The sequence below is a fragment of the Papio anubis genome, chromosome 14, assembly GCF_008728515.1.
Source record: "Papio anubis isolate 15944 chromosome 14, Panubis1.0, whole genome shotgun sequence".
Taxonomy (NCBI): domain Eukaryota; kingdom Metazoa; phylum Chordata; class Mammalia; order Primates; family Cercopithecidae; genus Papio; species Papio anubis.
In genome coordinates this window covers 95,899,842-95,916,036 of record NC_044989.1, presented here as the reverse complement: position 1 = coordinate 95,916,036, position 16,195 = coordinate 95,899,842, and the positions used below count along the sequence as shown (strand labels likewise).

Genomic DNA, 16,195 nt, shown 5'->3' with positions numbered 1-16,195 from the left:
CCTAGCATACCCTTTCTATTCTATTTCCCTCAATATGCCTTATACTTCAGTACATTTCTCCATATGCCCTAACATGCTTGTAAGTTCAGGCTTTTACTCCTTTACCTACTCTCATCTCTCTCATGTCAAGATAGGGGATGAATGGAGAATAGCAGGTTTGGGGTAAATTGGCTACTTCTCAGGATTTGCTTTTGAACTGGATTTCAGAGCCACTCATAGCGAGAAGCCTGCTGTCTTCCCCGATGACAACAATAATCTGCATGGCTCAGGGTGGGGACAGTGTCAGGCCACAGCTCCCTTGCGTCCTGTCTTCTGTCTCCTGACTCAGTGAATCCTTATATTCGCAATGGGGTTCCCTGATGGGGCCTCCCATCCTTCCCATATCCAACTGCAGGTCACAGAGTGTGGGAACTTGGGATGGCATATTGGTTCAATGGGTGCACAGAGGGCTATGCTCGGAGACAGCCAGGCCAATGGTCAGCCATGGCATGGATGGGTCCTATGTCCAGGCCTGCTTTCTTTGTTCCTGCCTTGGACGGAGCCCCAGCAACCTTGTGACATAAGACCCTGATCATACTCAGACTTTCCACTGCTTCATCTCATATTCTTTGCCTCAGGCTGGTGTTTGTCATCTTTAAATGCATTCCATTCTTTCCCAAGCTCAGTAGTTCTTGTGAGGAATGACAGGGTTTGAACTTTATTTTGCAGCATCGGCAATTGTTGCCAACCAAACTAACAATGAAAACTCTTTTTTTACTGAGCGCTTACTAAGTGCCAGCTGCTCTTGTAGACATATGTCATCTCATTTAATCCTCACTGCAACACTAGAAAATGGGGGACTTTCAATATACCTGTTGCACAGAGAGAGAACTAAAGCTAAGAGAGGTTCAGCCACTTGCCCAAGACCACACAGAGGTCAGTGGCGTGGGAGAGTCTTGACACGGGGCATCCTGGCTCTGGCTGTAATCCGCTACACAAGAGGAGCGAGTTCAGGTTAAGGGCACACGACATTCAGATTTCATGGGACTCTCCCACAGCTCAGTTGCTTTTTGCTCAGGCCTGTGGGGGACTGCTACACGGGCAACCCAGCCTCCATCCGAAACCTATGCAGACGAAGTCATACAAACAGGGCCCCAGCAGAATCTCTTGATCGTGTCTTATCACTGACTCTTCTCTTTTCTTTCATAGGAAATCAATAGCTATTTATGGGATCCTGTATTCTTTCTTTTTTTCTTTGAGACGGAGTCTCGCTCTGTTGCCCCGGCTGGAGTGCAGTGGCACGATCTCGACTCGCTGTAACCTCTGCCTCTCGGGTGCAAGTGATTCTCCTGCCTCAGCCTCCCAAGTAACTGAGACTACAGGCATGCACCACCATACCCGGCTAATTTTTTTTTTTTTTTTTTTTTTTTAGTAGAGATGGGGTTTCACCATGCTGGCCAGGCTGGTCTTGACCTCCTGACCTTGTGATCCTCCCGCCTCAGTCTCCCAAAGTGCTGGGATTACAAGCGTGAGCCACCGCACCCGGCCTTGGATCCTGTATGCTTTCTTATGAATATTTGAAAAAATAGTGTAATTCTTTAGACAAGAAGGTTAACTTCTCTGTAGAGATCTCTCCTGTGAAATCGTATTTTCACACAAAAACTAGGATATAGTCTTATTTATCCATGGCATTTCCGGACTTTAAATTTGTGTTATAATTTCCCTTATTCTGTGGATCACTTCTTTCCGTTTCCCTTTGGAGAGCTGTTAAGGTGGTTCCTTAGAGATATTGTAAAAAACGTAAAATGTTTCCTGTACTTCGCGTAATTTCTAAAAAACCCATGATGATACTCATCAAGCAGTGATCAAAAACTTCTGTAAATCTAACTGGGGCGGCTTTTTGACATTTAAATCAATATTTTAAATTTTATTTTATTTTTTTTAATTTTTAAAATTTATTTATTATTATTATTATACTTTAAGTTCTAGGGTACATGTGCATAGCGTGCAGGTTGTTACATATGTATACTTGTGTGCCATGTTGGCGTGCTGCAACCATCAACTTCGTCGCTTATCAACTCGTCATTTACATCAGGTATAACTCCCAATACAAATCCGTCCCTTCCCCTCCCACTTGATAGGCCCGATTGTGTGGCGTTCCCCTTCCCGAGTCCAAGTGATCTCATTGTTCCAGTTCCACCTATGAGTGAGAACATCGCGATTATTTGTTTTCTGTTCTTGTGATGGTTGCTAAGAATGATGGTTTTCCAGCTGCATCCATGTCCCTAGAGACACAAACTCATCCTTTTGTAACATAGTATTCCCTTCCATGGTGTATATGTGCCACATTTCTTAATCCAGTCTGTCACTGATGGACATTTGGGTTGATTCCAGGTCTTTGCTATTGTGAATAGTGCCACAATAAACATCGTGTGCATGTCTTTATAACAGCATGATTTGCATAATCCTTTGGTATATACCCAGTAATGGGATGGCTGGGTCTTATGGTACATCCTAGTTCTAGATCCTTGAGGAATGCATACATACATTTTTCGTAATGGTGTTTGAACTAGTTTACAATCCCGCAACAGTGTAAAGTGTTCCTATTTCTCCACATCCTCTCAGCACCTGTTGTTTCCCTGATTTTTGTGGTGCCATTCTAACTGGTGTGAGATGGTATCTCATTGTGGTTTCTAATACTAAAAGCGCTCAATAAATTTGGTATTGATGGGCGTACCTCAAAATAATAAGAGCTATTTATGACAAACTACAGCCAATATCTCATACTGAATGAGCTTAAAAACTGAGCATTCCTTTGAAAACTGGCACAAGACAGGATGCCCTCTCTCACCACTCTATTCAACATAGTGTTGGAAAGTTCTGGCTAGGAGCAATCAAGCAAGAGAAAGAAAATCAAGGGTATTCAGTTAGGAAAAGAAGAATCCAATTGACTCCCTCTTGCAGATGACATGATTGTATATTTAGAAAACCCCATTGTCTCGGCCAAATCTCCAGCAAGCTGATAAGCAACTTCAGCAAGAATCTCAAACCCCAAATTAATGTGCAAAAATCACAAACGTGCATTATACACCAGTAACAGAGAAACAGAGCCAAATCATGAATGAACCATTCAAAATTGCTTCAAAGAAGGGTAAATACCTAGGAATCCAACACAAGGGATGCAGGTTACTCTTCAGGAGAACTACAAACCACTGCTCCAGTGAAATAAAAGAGGGACACAAACAAATGGAAGAGACATACCATGCTCATGAATAGGAAGATGAAATATCTGAAAATGGCCATACCTGCCCAAGGAGTTATTTATATGGATTCAATGCATCCCCATCAAGCTACCAATGAGTTTCTTCACAGAATTGGAAAAACTTCTTTAAAGTTCATGGAACCAAAAAGAGCCCATCTCCAAGACAATCTAAGTCAAAAGAACAAAGCTGGAGGCATCCATGCCTGACTTCAAACTATACTACAAGGCTACAGTAACAAAACAACATGGTACTGGTACCAAAAACAGAGATATAGACCAATGGAACAGACAGAGTCCTCAGAAATAATACCACACATCTACAGCCATCTGATCTTTGACAAACCTGAAGAGAAGCAAAGAAATGGGGAAAGATTCCCTATTTAATAAATGGTGCTGGGAAAATTGGCTAGCCATAAGTGAAAGCTGAAACTGGATCACTCACATACTCTTATATGAAAATTAATTCAAGATGGATTAGAGAGACTTAAATGTTAAGACTATAATACCATGTAAAAACCCTGAAGGAAAACCTAGGTAGTAGCCATTCAGGACACAGGCATGGGCAAGAACTTCATGTCTAAAACCTGCAAAAGCAATGGCAACCAAAAGCCAGGTATTAAATGGGATCTCATTCATTCAAAGAGCTTCTGCACAGCAAAGAAACCTGCATCAAGAGTGAATTCAGGCAACCTGGGAATGGGGAGAAAATTTTTCAATCTACTCATCTGACAAGGGCTAATATCAGAACCTACAAAGAACTCCAACAAATTTACAAAGAAAAACAAACAACCCATCAAAAGTGGGCAAGGATATGAACAGACATTTCTCAAAGAAGACAATCAGCCAGCCAACAGACACATGAGAAAATGCTCATCATCACTGGCCATCAGAGAAATGAAAATATTTTAAATTTTAAAATAATTATGTGATATGCTGTGGTGTGTTTGGTTTTTGACTTAAATTTAATATTTTATAGTTTTTTTTAAACCAGATTTGCAAACAATATTGCTTATCAAGATTTTAATTAGTGTCAACTAAGGAGCAGACGGCTTATACAACTGCAAGCTGCCTTTATATATGCCATCTCTCCAACTTGTAGTCAGTATGAAAGTTGGATTATGCTAATGTTTGTGATGCTGAAAGCCTGGTTTATAGCTGGTGGAAAGAGCTAGTGTGTGTCTGTGTTAAGTTTAATCATGGGACTTCACGGCAAAATAACTGAGCCCAAGGTGTTGGGTACTTCAAAATCCTGCCAGGTAACTGGAGTGGAGAGAGTGGGATGAATTGTCCCTGGGGCACTGGAATGAGGGGTATCATTAGCCTCTCATAGAAGGCCTACCTTGACACCCTGCTGGGAACATCAGGCAGTTTCTTCTCTTCCCCCAGGGATCTTGTGCTTTCTTGCACACTGGCCTTGGTCAGGAGCATCTCAACCCATCATGCATGCTTTACATTATGTTTAAATTGGCAACCTAGCAGGGTTCGGTGGCCTGCACCCATAGTCCTAGCTACCTGGGAAGCTGAACTGAGAGGATTGCTTGAGCCTAGGAGTGCGAAGACAGCCTGGGCAAGAGAGTCAGACCCTCTCTGTAAAAATAAATAAGCACACAAATAAATAAATAAATGAAATATAAATTGGCAACTTGTTAGCTCACACACAAAATTATTAATGCAAAAAGACACATAGCTATTTCTTGACTTGGGCACTCGTTACAAGGGAAGTTCACTTCGTCATGATTCATCAATCTGTGCACTTAAGATTTCTGCACTTTTCTGTATGAATGTTACACCTACATAAATCTGATGTTTTTTAATTACATGAGGGAAGCAGTGTTACTCATTGTCAATTTGCGGCATCCAGATGTGTTAACCGAGGAAGGAGCAAGAGTACTGGGTCCTTACTCAGTGGAAATGCTCAAAATGCCTATTTATGTACAGACCTGGTGAATAATTTTCTCCTCTTGTTAACCTTTGACTCTACAGTTGTGTAACTTGCCCCAGAACCTGTCTTGCTGCCTCTCAATTCTGAGCATGTTTAGCCTAAAGAACCCGAAATCTCATCCATTCAAATCATGATTTGCTCTTCAAGCTGGAACTTGAATTTTCAACCTTTAAAAGACGGTCAAAGAATTATTGTGAATATGTTCTTTTAAAGCCATAATCTTTTTTAGGGAGGTTTTCCAAAATTTTTTTTATAAAAGCATCCAAACCAAACTTTGAGATTTCTGCCACTGCTTGCAAGGTATAAGAATGAAGTCAACTTAAGCTGAGCAAGTTATGCCATTTCAAGTTTTATCCAAGAAATGTTTCATTTTTAAAATAAAAACCAATGGATTTGGGCAGAGAGCATTGGATTTCTGAGTTATTAAAAAAGAGAGAGAAATAAGGACAGAAACAAGTCTAGGAAGCTGCCTTCACTGGATCATTGATAAAAAGTAATATAAAAATATGAGAGTTGGCATTCAAAGAAATAAACACTATCATCTCAATAGATCTGAGACAAGAAATAGACATTTCTTTCTTGGCTTTGGGCAAAGTTAAATTGCAAGGGGAAAACCATAATGAAAATTGATTCTTTTGATCTTTCGTTCTTCTTTTTTCCTCTTTCTTCTCTCATTTTATTCTTTTTTTCCCCTCTGCTTTTCCCTTTTGTTTGCCTTTCCAAAAAGGACTATTGCAATTTAGAAACTCTCATGTGAGTTAGTAGGTAAGATGAATTTGTGAACTATTTACTAGCTTTGCCCTATGCGATGGGATCTACTTTGCTTTGACAAGTAAGTTAGGGGATATATTTCCTGAAGCAGTGAAAACAAAACAAGAACTGGTGAGGTCTGAGACCATCACCAGGCCAGGCTGCCAAAGCTGCCTGGGAGAACTTATGATTTTGTAACCCCACGGTGCCCTTTTTGCCTGTCCTTTGCCTTGCACCCGATTTGTGTAAAAATTTGAAAAGATTTCCTCCTGTCCACAAGCCCTTTCCCTTCATAAAAGCACAATATAAAAAGTAAATTTCTTGCATGTCGATTCTAGTTTGTGAGTGCATTTAGGATTTAGCCTGCAATTTTATGTTTCCCTGTTTGGGGGATTTTCTGCATGAATGGAGACGTGCAGTGGAGACCAGGGAATTCTGTACAATGTCTGAAGGACATCACTCGCTTTTTTACTGTCCTGCCTCAAAGAAAACAGGGAACCAAGCCCATGATAGGGTATGGGCCACCCAGTGACCTGGAGATGTTGGATCTCTGTAAAAACAGGGACAATGATGGATGCTTCTTTTACAGTTTTTATGGGGCATATAAAGTACTTAGCCTGGGCGTGTTATATGTACTGGATAAATGTTTGTTCTTATGATCAGGAGGCCGCAGATCATCTTGACCTTAGAGCACAAATCGTTTTCAGCCTAGGGAAAGAATGAGAGTTGATTTAACGACACTACCGTTTTTCTGGCTTCTATGTAGCAATCTATTCTGCCCCTATGTACATTTTGCTTATGTGTGTGCCCTCACCCTTTTAATTCTTTGCGCAAGCATCACCTTCACAGTGAAGCCTACATTGACTCTCTTATTTAAAATTCTCAGTCCCACCCGGTTCATCTAACCCCATCCCAATTCTGCCCCCACCCCATATCCTGCTTCATTTTTCTCAGTGGCATTTGTTGCTTTTTAAGGACACCATATAACTAATTTATGTGTTAGGTTGTCATCTGTCTCAGCATTTGCATGTGAGCTCCACAAAAGCCAGACGTGTTGCCTGTTTTGTTTTTGTTTTCACTGCTGAATCCTCAGTGTCCTAAAAGAGTAGTTGACGCAGAACAAGAGCTCCATAAACACGTGCTGACTGAATCAAAGGATGTGTGTCTCTAGGACAAAATCTTCTCAGTAGCGAAGTTGAGACACTTAGGAAATGGCACAAAATTTTGTCCATATTTTACCTCATCTGGACAGAGTTTGGATTTTAGAGAAGACCCACGTTCAAATCCCGGCTCTTCTACCCAGAGTGTGACCTGGAGCAAATCACTTACCGTCACTCGTTTTCATCTTTTTTGTTTGTGTTATAGGGACAATAATGGTACCAGGATTAAGTGAGAATATTGACTTGATATTAGAATATTGATTTGAAAGTGCTTGGCATAGAGAGGAACAAAAAATTATCAGATTCTTACCCCTTTGCCCTGAAGAAGTCAATATACCTCGAATCAAATTACACACACACACACACACACACACACACACACACACAAGAAGAAGCAGAAAAGAAAAAGAAAAAGAAAACTCCAGTACTGGGCCAGTCCGTAGGCTATGATGTTTCACAAAAGCTATAAGCTGCCCCATTAATCAGATCTTTGGAGGATCTGATTCATGGAGAAATAAAAATAAAAGTGGGCTGCAGGCCGTCTCGAAGAGGTCCATGCCCACATCTCTGGAAGATGTGAATGTGTGTTATGTGGCAAAAGAAACTTTGCAGAAGTCATGAAGGTATGGGCCTTAGAATGGGATGAGTATCCTGGGTTATCCATATGGGACTGTTCTAATGACATGAACTCTTAAAAGCCAGGAAGTTTCTCTGGCTGGAGTCAGATGGAGGAGGCCAAAGAAGCAATTGGAGAGATGTGAACTGTGAGAGGACTCAATGCACCATTACCAGAGGAGCCACATGGAGAACATGCGAAGGAAAGCAGGCAGCCTCTGAGAGTGGAGACCAGCCCCGGCTCTCAGTGAATAAGGACACAGAGACTTTGGTCCCACAGCCACAAGCTACTCAATTTGGCCAACCACCTACAAAATATTTTAAGTGGATTCATGCCCAGGACTGCTAGTAGAGAATGCACCTCTGTTGACAGTTATATTTCAGCCTTGAGACCCTAAGCTGAGGACCTAGCTGCACCCAGACAGGCTTCTAACTCTAGAAACTCTTGAGAATAAATTTGTGTTGGTTGCTAAGTTTACAGTGATTTATTATGGCAGTGATAGAAATATAATCTAAAAAACCCCAATGTAGAACACTTAAAATAAACAGATTTTATGCTATGTAATTTATTCCTAAATAAACCTGTTAAAAAAAGGAACAGCAATGTAAGATACTAGTAAACTCCAATAGGTAGATAAGCATGCCATGAAGGTGAATAGTCACCACTCAATAAAGGATTTTGTGACTAAGACAGACTGAGGTGTAGTATTTTCATTCTACTCTCTTCTTTGGACTTTCACGTGTAAACACATACACATTATGTCCCCAACAGAGTGTCTCTGTAATTACAGAGAAATACACAGAAAGGAGCACAAATTCATTTTGGAAGAGCAAGAAGGCACTGTCTTAATTTTATGAGCCAAGCCTTACAAACTTAAGACTATGGAAGAGAAAAAGATTCAGATAAGTATAATAAATTTCAGATAATGAAAAGAATATATGAAAATTCATTAAATCATTCCACTGCCATGAGAAATGCTTATCTGGGTATTCAGGCTTTGAAAGGAGCTGGTTTACCACCACTGTCAGGAGCCACGTCTTCCTCTAGGTGGTTCCCAGGGCCGCCTGCCATATGCTATTTTGAATTAAGACCCAGGAAGATATATGCTTGGATCTGAAAATATAGGCTTGTCCCGTGGTGAACAGAAAGATTTAACTGTTCTGGGGGAGACAGCAAGCTGTTCTTTCGGTGCCTTTAATCTTCAGATTTCAGAAGGGGCCAACAACTAAATTTGACTTTTTGTGTAATTATTCTAGGTAAAGTCAGAGAATCATTTTTTTTCCTTCAAGGTTTATACTGATTTTTCCCTCCAGAGAATGATTTAAAAGATGACAGAAATTTTGAACCCACTTTAGTCTTGGGCAGTAAGATTGTTTCTACATTACCAAGAAAATATCTATTTTTCTGACTCACCTGTAACCAGTATTGTCACATCTATTTGATGAAAACTGGAAAGTCACAGGGAATTTTCTACACAAATTTCGATCATCTCTTTCATTCGTTTTCTACACAACTTTCCATCATATCTTTCTCTACTCTTGAACTGTGGTAGCTCTGATTCCCTCATTCTTCCATATGAAAGCACTGTCTTAATTTTCTAGTTGTGTTGAAATCCTCTGGCACTGAATTCTGCTTGGAATAATGATTCTGCTTGGAATAATTTGGCTACCAGCTCATTTTTGAAATACTCTTCTAAATACACACACACACACACACACACATATATATATTTAGAAATACACACATATATATGTGTGTGTGTATATATACATATTTATAAAATAGCAATAGTTTTACTGTAAGTTCTGTTTTTTTCTCCAAGTATGACCATAAAAACCAAATAACCAAAGAACAGCTAGCTACATACCCTAAGCCATTTATGTACCATTGGTGTTCTACCAGTGATGTCACAGAGACAGTACTCCCCTGTTTTCTGTGTTTTAGTACAACAACTCAGAATTAGGAGAGACACAGACATGAGTTATAATTCTCGTATGCCACTTAATAACTTCATGTTCATTGGCAAGAAATTAGTTCCTCCAAGTCCAGTTTTCTTGATCTGCGTAGTGCAGGATATTGATATAGATCAAATGGGGTAATGTTCAGAATGCCAAGCCTTTCTCTGCGGTTCGCAGGCCACTGCTGTTCAAGTTCCCTCAAAATCTGTCCAAAAATGATCTTTTCATTTACATGGAATCACTTATTATTGTATTCACTGTCTTATCCTTTGCCCTCGCCACTTTTGAGTGGAGTTTGAATTTATTTGTTTAAAAAATAAATTTTGGTTTAAAAATAAATAAATGTATTCCATAACACTTACTTTTTGTGTTAGTGCAGTTCTGAGAGTTTTAACATATGTAGAGATGTGTATAAACATAATTACAATTTCATCACCCAAACAAAGTCCCCTGAATACTTTGCATTCAGACCCTCCCCCCACCCCACTTCCTGTCGGCATTGATCTGCACTCTATCCCTATGGTTTTGTCATTTTCGGAATGTTATATAAATGGAATCATGCAGTATGTAACCTTCTCAGATTGGCTTCTTTCACTCAGTGTAATTTCTTTGGAATTCATCCATGTTTGGAGTGTATCAGTAGTTTTACCTTTTTATTATCCTCTGTGTAGATAGGTTAGCCTTTATCCTTTCCACTGTTGGGTGATACTTGGGGTGCCACCTGAGTTTGGATCATATTTACTGAACATGCCCTTCTTTCTTCACTCTCTTGACATTTGCTTACAATAATTCCCAGAGAGGAACGCTTGACTTCCTGTTCTGCCTGTTTCTTCCTTTTGCATGGCCTTCCTCCAAGGGTCATGTTCTGAAAACCACACAGTGAGAAAGGGAAAAGGCAAGATTAGTTTCTTTGCCCTCACCTTCACTGATCCTTTTCGGAACTCTCCCAATCAGAACTGGCCATTCTTTTCCTACTTTGCTCATGACTCCTGCTACATAAGTCAGTTTTTGAAATGCCTACTACACCCAGCACACTGTAAGTTCCTTTAGATGTAGGTATACCTGGGCATCCAGTGCACAGTTCAGCAGATTCCCTTGCAAAATGGAATGGAACTGAATACGATTGTGAACAGGACTGAGCCTATAAAAGTCATGAAGTGGCAGGGGCTTGTTTTTGGCTCCCTAACATCTATTTATACCTATTTCCCTGACTTTCCAGCAGTGCCCAGACTGGACTATGAACTCACCTTTTCTCTCTGTATCTTGCTCATAAACAATTTGCCCTGAGTTCAAATGACTGATGCCTTAAGGTACTTCCCTGGAATATTTATAATTTTACAGAGACCAAAGTCCTCAGGTATCGAGAGGAATATCTGAAAGTGGAATTACTAAACTCAGAGCATAAGAAGAGGGTACATGAAAAGGAAATGCACCTCTGAACACTGCTGAAATGGCCCTCAATAAGCTTGCTTACATTACATTCCTGTAAGTCCAGGCTTACATGTTTGTTACGCTATCATCTCAAACTAGGTTTTATAATCAAGGCAGCACCCTGTGGAGGCCTCATTGTGGCAAAATGTTGCCATGTTCAGAAAATGTGGTAATATATCCAATATGATGGCATTGCTAAATCTGATTGATTACTCTTGCTGGATCTGGGGCAAGGCATGAGTGGGGATGGCCCCTATCGCAAGGAATTGTTGGTCCAGTTCTGGAGTGTTTTAGTGGTGAGCAGGAGCAGGGGCTACAGATTAGTTCCTCCAAGTCCAGTTTCCACAGGTGAAGGCCAAGTTCGTAAAGTTTTCACACGCTGCCTGCTGAATCTTGGATCTGCATTTAGGCTCCGTTTCAGGAAGCCTAGGTAAACACATACTGTTTGTACATAGCATGTATTTGGTGGTACCGCTTCTCAAATCTTCTAAGCCAATTTAGAACAGCATTGGTATTCTAAATCGAATTTTCTGGGTCAGTAGCTTAACAGTGGCAGATAAATGGTATTTATTTGCTAGCCTAGCCTATCCATCCAATCATCCATTTCCCCATTCAGATGTCTGCTGCTTCATTCTGAAAGAACATAAGGCAGATACATGAAGTAGCTGAGAATATCTCAATGCATTTTATGAAATGAACAAGAGCCACGCTATTCTCCAGAAGACTAGGCACTCATATCATCACCATTCATTCTGATCTGGAAGCTTTGTTTTTGACCTCAGATAACTAACCAAACTCTCTTCTGGTTGATATCTACAGGTAGGTTTACAAAAGGGCTATCAAAATATTCTAAGCCTTCCCTGATTCATTCTCCTGGCAATTTCCCATGCCTCCTCAAATACTCACGTACATATTCTACACCTTCATACGTGGTTTTGCTTTTTCCAGGTGTTTTGTGGTTACCCAAAGCTGCTTCCCCTGTTCCACCTGAGGAATATCCAATCTTCTGATTGCTTGTTTTCTGTGCTTATGGTACTTACGGTGTTACATATCTTGGAGTTTATGAGGAAATCAAGCAGCGCTTGCTCAGCACCTGATAGTGCAGATGCTAAGCTGCAGTCATCATTTCTGCCATCCACTTTGTGCTCACCGTGAAACTTGGAGGAAAATGTAAGTGCTTCTATTTTCACAGGCGAAGAGATACATGTTCAGGAGAAGGTGAGTCCCATTGTCAGTAAATACAGTATCAGAACTTGGATCCAGACTTTTTTGACCACACAATTGTGATCCTTTCTTTGGAGGTGCTGGGCCGAGGTCTGCCTGCTTTGACAGATATGTTGCGAATAAGAAATATTGTAGAAAGCCACCAAGATCTGGTCTTCAGCACAGAATAGTCCCCATTTTTGGAGATTCACAACACATATCGGAGTGATACATTTGGTGGGGAAGCCAGACCATCAAACCTCCACTCACCTCACACCTCATTCTCCCTTTGTTCTCTTCCTCGGAACATTCTGGATGGACAAAGAGACCCAGGAAAAAAATGCCTCCTAGTGAGAAAAGAATGCCTCTTAACTGAATTTGCAAAAACCAAAACCTGACAGAAATTGCTTTGAAAGCATGGGGGACTAAGGACCTTAACGTTTCAAGTGGAAATTAATTATGGAGGTCCTGGTATTATTAATCTGAGTAATACAAAACACATCAAGTAGAAAGTATACATTTACTGTGTTGTCTTTAACTTTATTTTAATGTAAAAGTTTACATAAGGGGTTTTACAGGTGGACTTGGGATTTCAGTTGTCCAACACTTTGCTTTTTCCATAAAGGCTCAATCAGACTTTCCAATTACAGGCATTTTCGTTATCATTATTCTTGAAATACAGGGATTACTACTGTTATGTATCTGCTTCTTTAGGTGTTTCCTTGGCAGAAGGACCCCATAAACAGTGGAGCAGAGGAGACCCCTGTGTTCCTGACTGGCATGGGAATCCAGCTACATGGCGCTGATGCCCACTCCTGTCAAGATGCAACCCCTCTGCCCTTTGCAACCTTGCCCAGAGCCAAGTGTGGGATCTGTCAACATATGGCTCAGTTGGACTCAAGTTTCCTTTTTTAACACTGGAAGCAATTTTAATGAATAATACTGGGGACAAGATGGAAAGGAAGGGATGTTTGAATTAACTAGGGAATAAAATATAAAGTGTATCTTGCCCTCCTGATAGCAATGTACAGTTCTTCTCATTGAAATTGAAACAAGAAAATGCCAAAATGGAACATATTGTTAGACTCCTTAAACTGAACGTTGCAAAAATTGTTTGGTGTAAAAGAAATCACAGGATAAACAAAGCACATGTTCTTCCTGGGACACTATGATTTGACATTGGGCAATTTAGAACGTTTTAATGGAATTTAAATATGCATGAAAATGTTATGTAGCAGAGTGAAAGATCAGGGTCAATTACAATATCATAATTATACACTCAAGTACGCAAACACGTACATAAATACGTATACTCATGTACATGTGGATTTTCCCTCTCATGCTTCCTTAACCTAGAGCTCAAGGGTCAAGCCGAGTTGTCTGAGTTCTTACTGAGACACGAGGAATAATACGAGAGAAGGAGCGAGGCAGCACTCATATGCTGCTTTCTTTTTCTTACTCCTCTTCCCTTTCCCTGTTCTCCCGGCCCGGGCTGGGCAGGCTGAACCTTGGAGGAGGCTCACCCAGGAAGGAGTGGAGGAAGCACAAAGACGGTATTAGCCTGGTGAGGCAGACGGTGCAGGGTGGCTAACTGAGTGTGAAGCTGCACCCACCAATCTTGGCCACAGCCACTCCTAGTTCATGTGTGGTCCCAAGGAGAGCAACAACAGGTTTCTTGTGTTTTTGCTGCATTTCATTCGTGGTTCTACCTCTATTTCTAATCTCTGATGTCTATTCCTCCCTTCTAGTCACCCTCATGTACTTTCAGTGCTCTTTAAGGAATTCTGTGCCTGCCTCACCCCCACTTCAGCTGGAACATCGCCCTACCTGATCCAGACACCATCCTGGCATCCTGGGGTCGCATAGGTCCCCTAATTTATTTTAGTATTTGACTATGTAATCTCTCTTTGAGGGACACTTACACAGTCATGCATCACTCAATGATGGGGGTACATTCTGAGAAGTGTATCCTTAGGTGATTTTGTTGTTCTGTGGACACCATGGAGTTTACTCGCACAAACCTACTACCTGGTACAGCCTACTACACCCCTGCGCTCCCTAGTATGGCATATTTTTCCCAGGCTACAAACCTGTACAGCATGCCATTGTACAGAATACTGTAGGCAATTATAATACAATGGTAATGATTTGTGGATGTAAACATATCTAAGTAGAGAAAAGGAAACTTTCAGCTCCATTATAATCTTATGGGACCACCATCTTATATGTAGTCGATAGTTGACTGAAATATCATTATGTGGTACATGACTGTATTTTATTTTATTTTATTTTATTTTATTTTTTATTTTATTTTTGAGACAGAATCTTGCTCTGTCATCCAGGCTGGAGTGCAGTGGCATGATCTAAGCTTACTGCACCCTCTGCCTCCCAGGTTCAAGCAATTCTCCAGGCTCAGCCTCCCGAGTAGCTGGGATTAAAGGTGTGTGCCACTATGCTTGGCTGATTTTTGTATTTTTAGTGGAGATGGGGTTTCACCGTGTTGGCTACACTTGTCTTCTGACCTCAAGTGATCTACCCACCTCGGCCTCCCAAAGTGCTGAAATTACAGGTATGAGCCACCACCGCACTGGCATAACATGACTGTATTTTAAAAAGGGATTTATTAAGTTCATCTTTATTCGATAAAAATGTGTAGAAATAAATTTTTGAAGAGATGAAGCTTCAAACGGTCTAACAAGAACTTTGCGTACGATTTGGTACAGTCTCCTACCCACCTTCTCAAAGTTCCAGGAAATAAAACACACAGGGAAGTTTTGTCTGACTGAGTGAAGAGATGGCCTGACCAGCACATGGGCATAAATCTCTTCCCCACTTTTCTGAGTAATTCCACTCATTCATTCATTCATTCATTCGCTGATTCAGAAACATCGTTCAGCTTTTTACTGCATCTCAGACACTGGAGACTCAAAGGGAAATAAGAATCTGACCTTGTCCTTGAGAATGCCATAGTCTGGGAATAGAGAGATGCTAACTTTATTTCCGTTATAGCCTTCACAAAATTGGAAGTGAAATAGTTGCAAGCAATACTCCTGACTTCAAGCAGCCATGGAGGTTGTGTGGTGGTTTTATGAGGTAAATGTCATCGTGCCTGTGGCTCTGACAAATAAGCTTCAAGAGTTCAGGGCTGCCTCCATCAGGATGCTATTCTTCCTGCAAAGATGAGTCCTGACTCATTTGTACTGCATTTGACAGCGATCCAGATCAGATCCAGACAGGGGCAGAGATGTGATCATTAAAGGTGTTACTCTTATAGAACTCTTAGCATGGAGAACACAGCCAGGCTCATTATCTTTATCATTAGTGTGACTATCAGGCACATATGTATGTCCCTAGTCTCCTCCTAAGGAAAAACTGTTATCACCTAATGTGGCAGATATCCTTTATAACTTCTGATATATAATTAATCTTAAGCCAATCATGTTTTCTTTTTTTCTTTTTTTTTTTTTGAGACGGAGTCTTGCTGTGTCTCCCAGGCTGGAGTGCAGTGGCGTGATCTCGGCTCACTGCAAGCTCCGCCTCCCGGGTTCACGCCATTCTCCCGCCTCAGCCTCCCAAGTAGCTGAGACTACAGGCGCCCGCCACCACGCCTGGCTAGTTTTTTGTATTTTTAGTAGAGACGGGGTTTCACCATGTTAGCCAGGATAGTCTCGATCTCCTGACCTCGTGATCCACCCGCCTCGGCCTCCCAAAGTGCTGGGATTACAGGCTTGAGCCACCGCGCCCGGCCGGTCTCAGCCTTTCAAGTAGCTGGGACTACAGGCGCACACCACCATGCCTGGCTAATTTTTGTATTTTTAGTAGAGATGGGATTTCTCCATATTGGTCAGGCTGGTCTTTATCTCCTGACCTCGGGTGATCCATCTGCCTCCATCT

The 16,195-nt window shown here is 41.1% G+C and overlaps 2 long non-coding RNA genes across 2 annotated transcripts; one reads left to right on the top strand and one right to left on the bottom strand.

Moving 5' to 3' along the window:
* Positions 1–6,554: 6,554 nt before the first annotated feature.
* On the bottom strand, positions 6,555–9,601 carry LOC103877202. Its single transcript, XR_636808.4, has 3 exons — positions 9,577–9,601; positions 9,123–9,338; positions 6,555–6,641 (listed from the first exon to the last, which is right to left on the bottom strand). It is a non-coding gene; the product is annotated as an uncharacterized LOC103877202 (long non-coding RNA).
* Positions 9,555–13,319, top strand: LOC116270322. The gene is made up of 3 exons (XR_004178351.1): positions 9,555–11,917; positions 12,047–12,268; positions 13,016–13,319. It is a non-coding gene; the product is annotated as an uncharacterized LOC116270322 (long non-coding RNA).
* Positions 13,320–16,195: the final 2,876 nt, after the last annotated feature.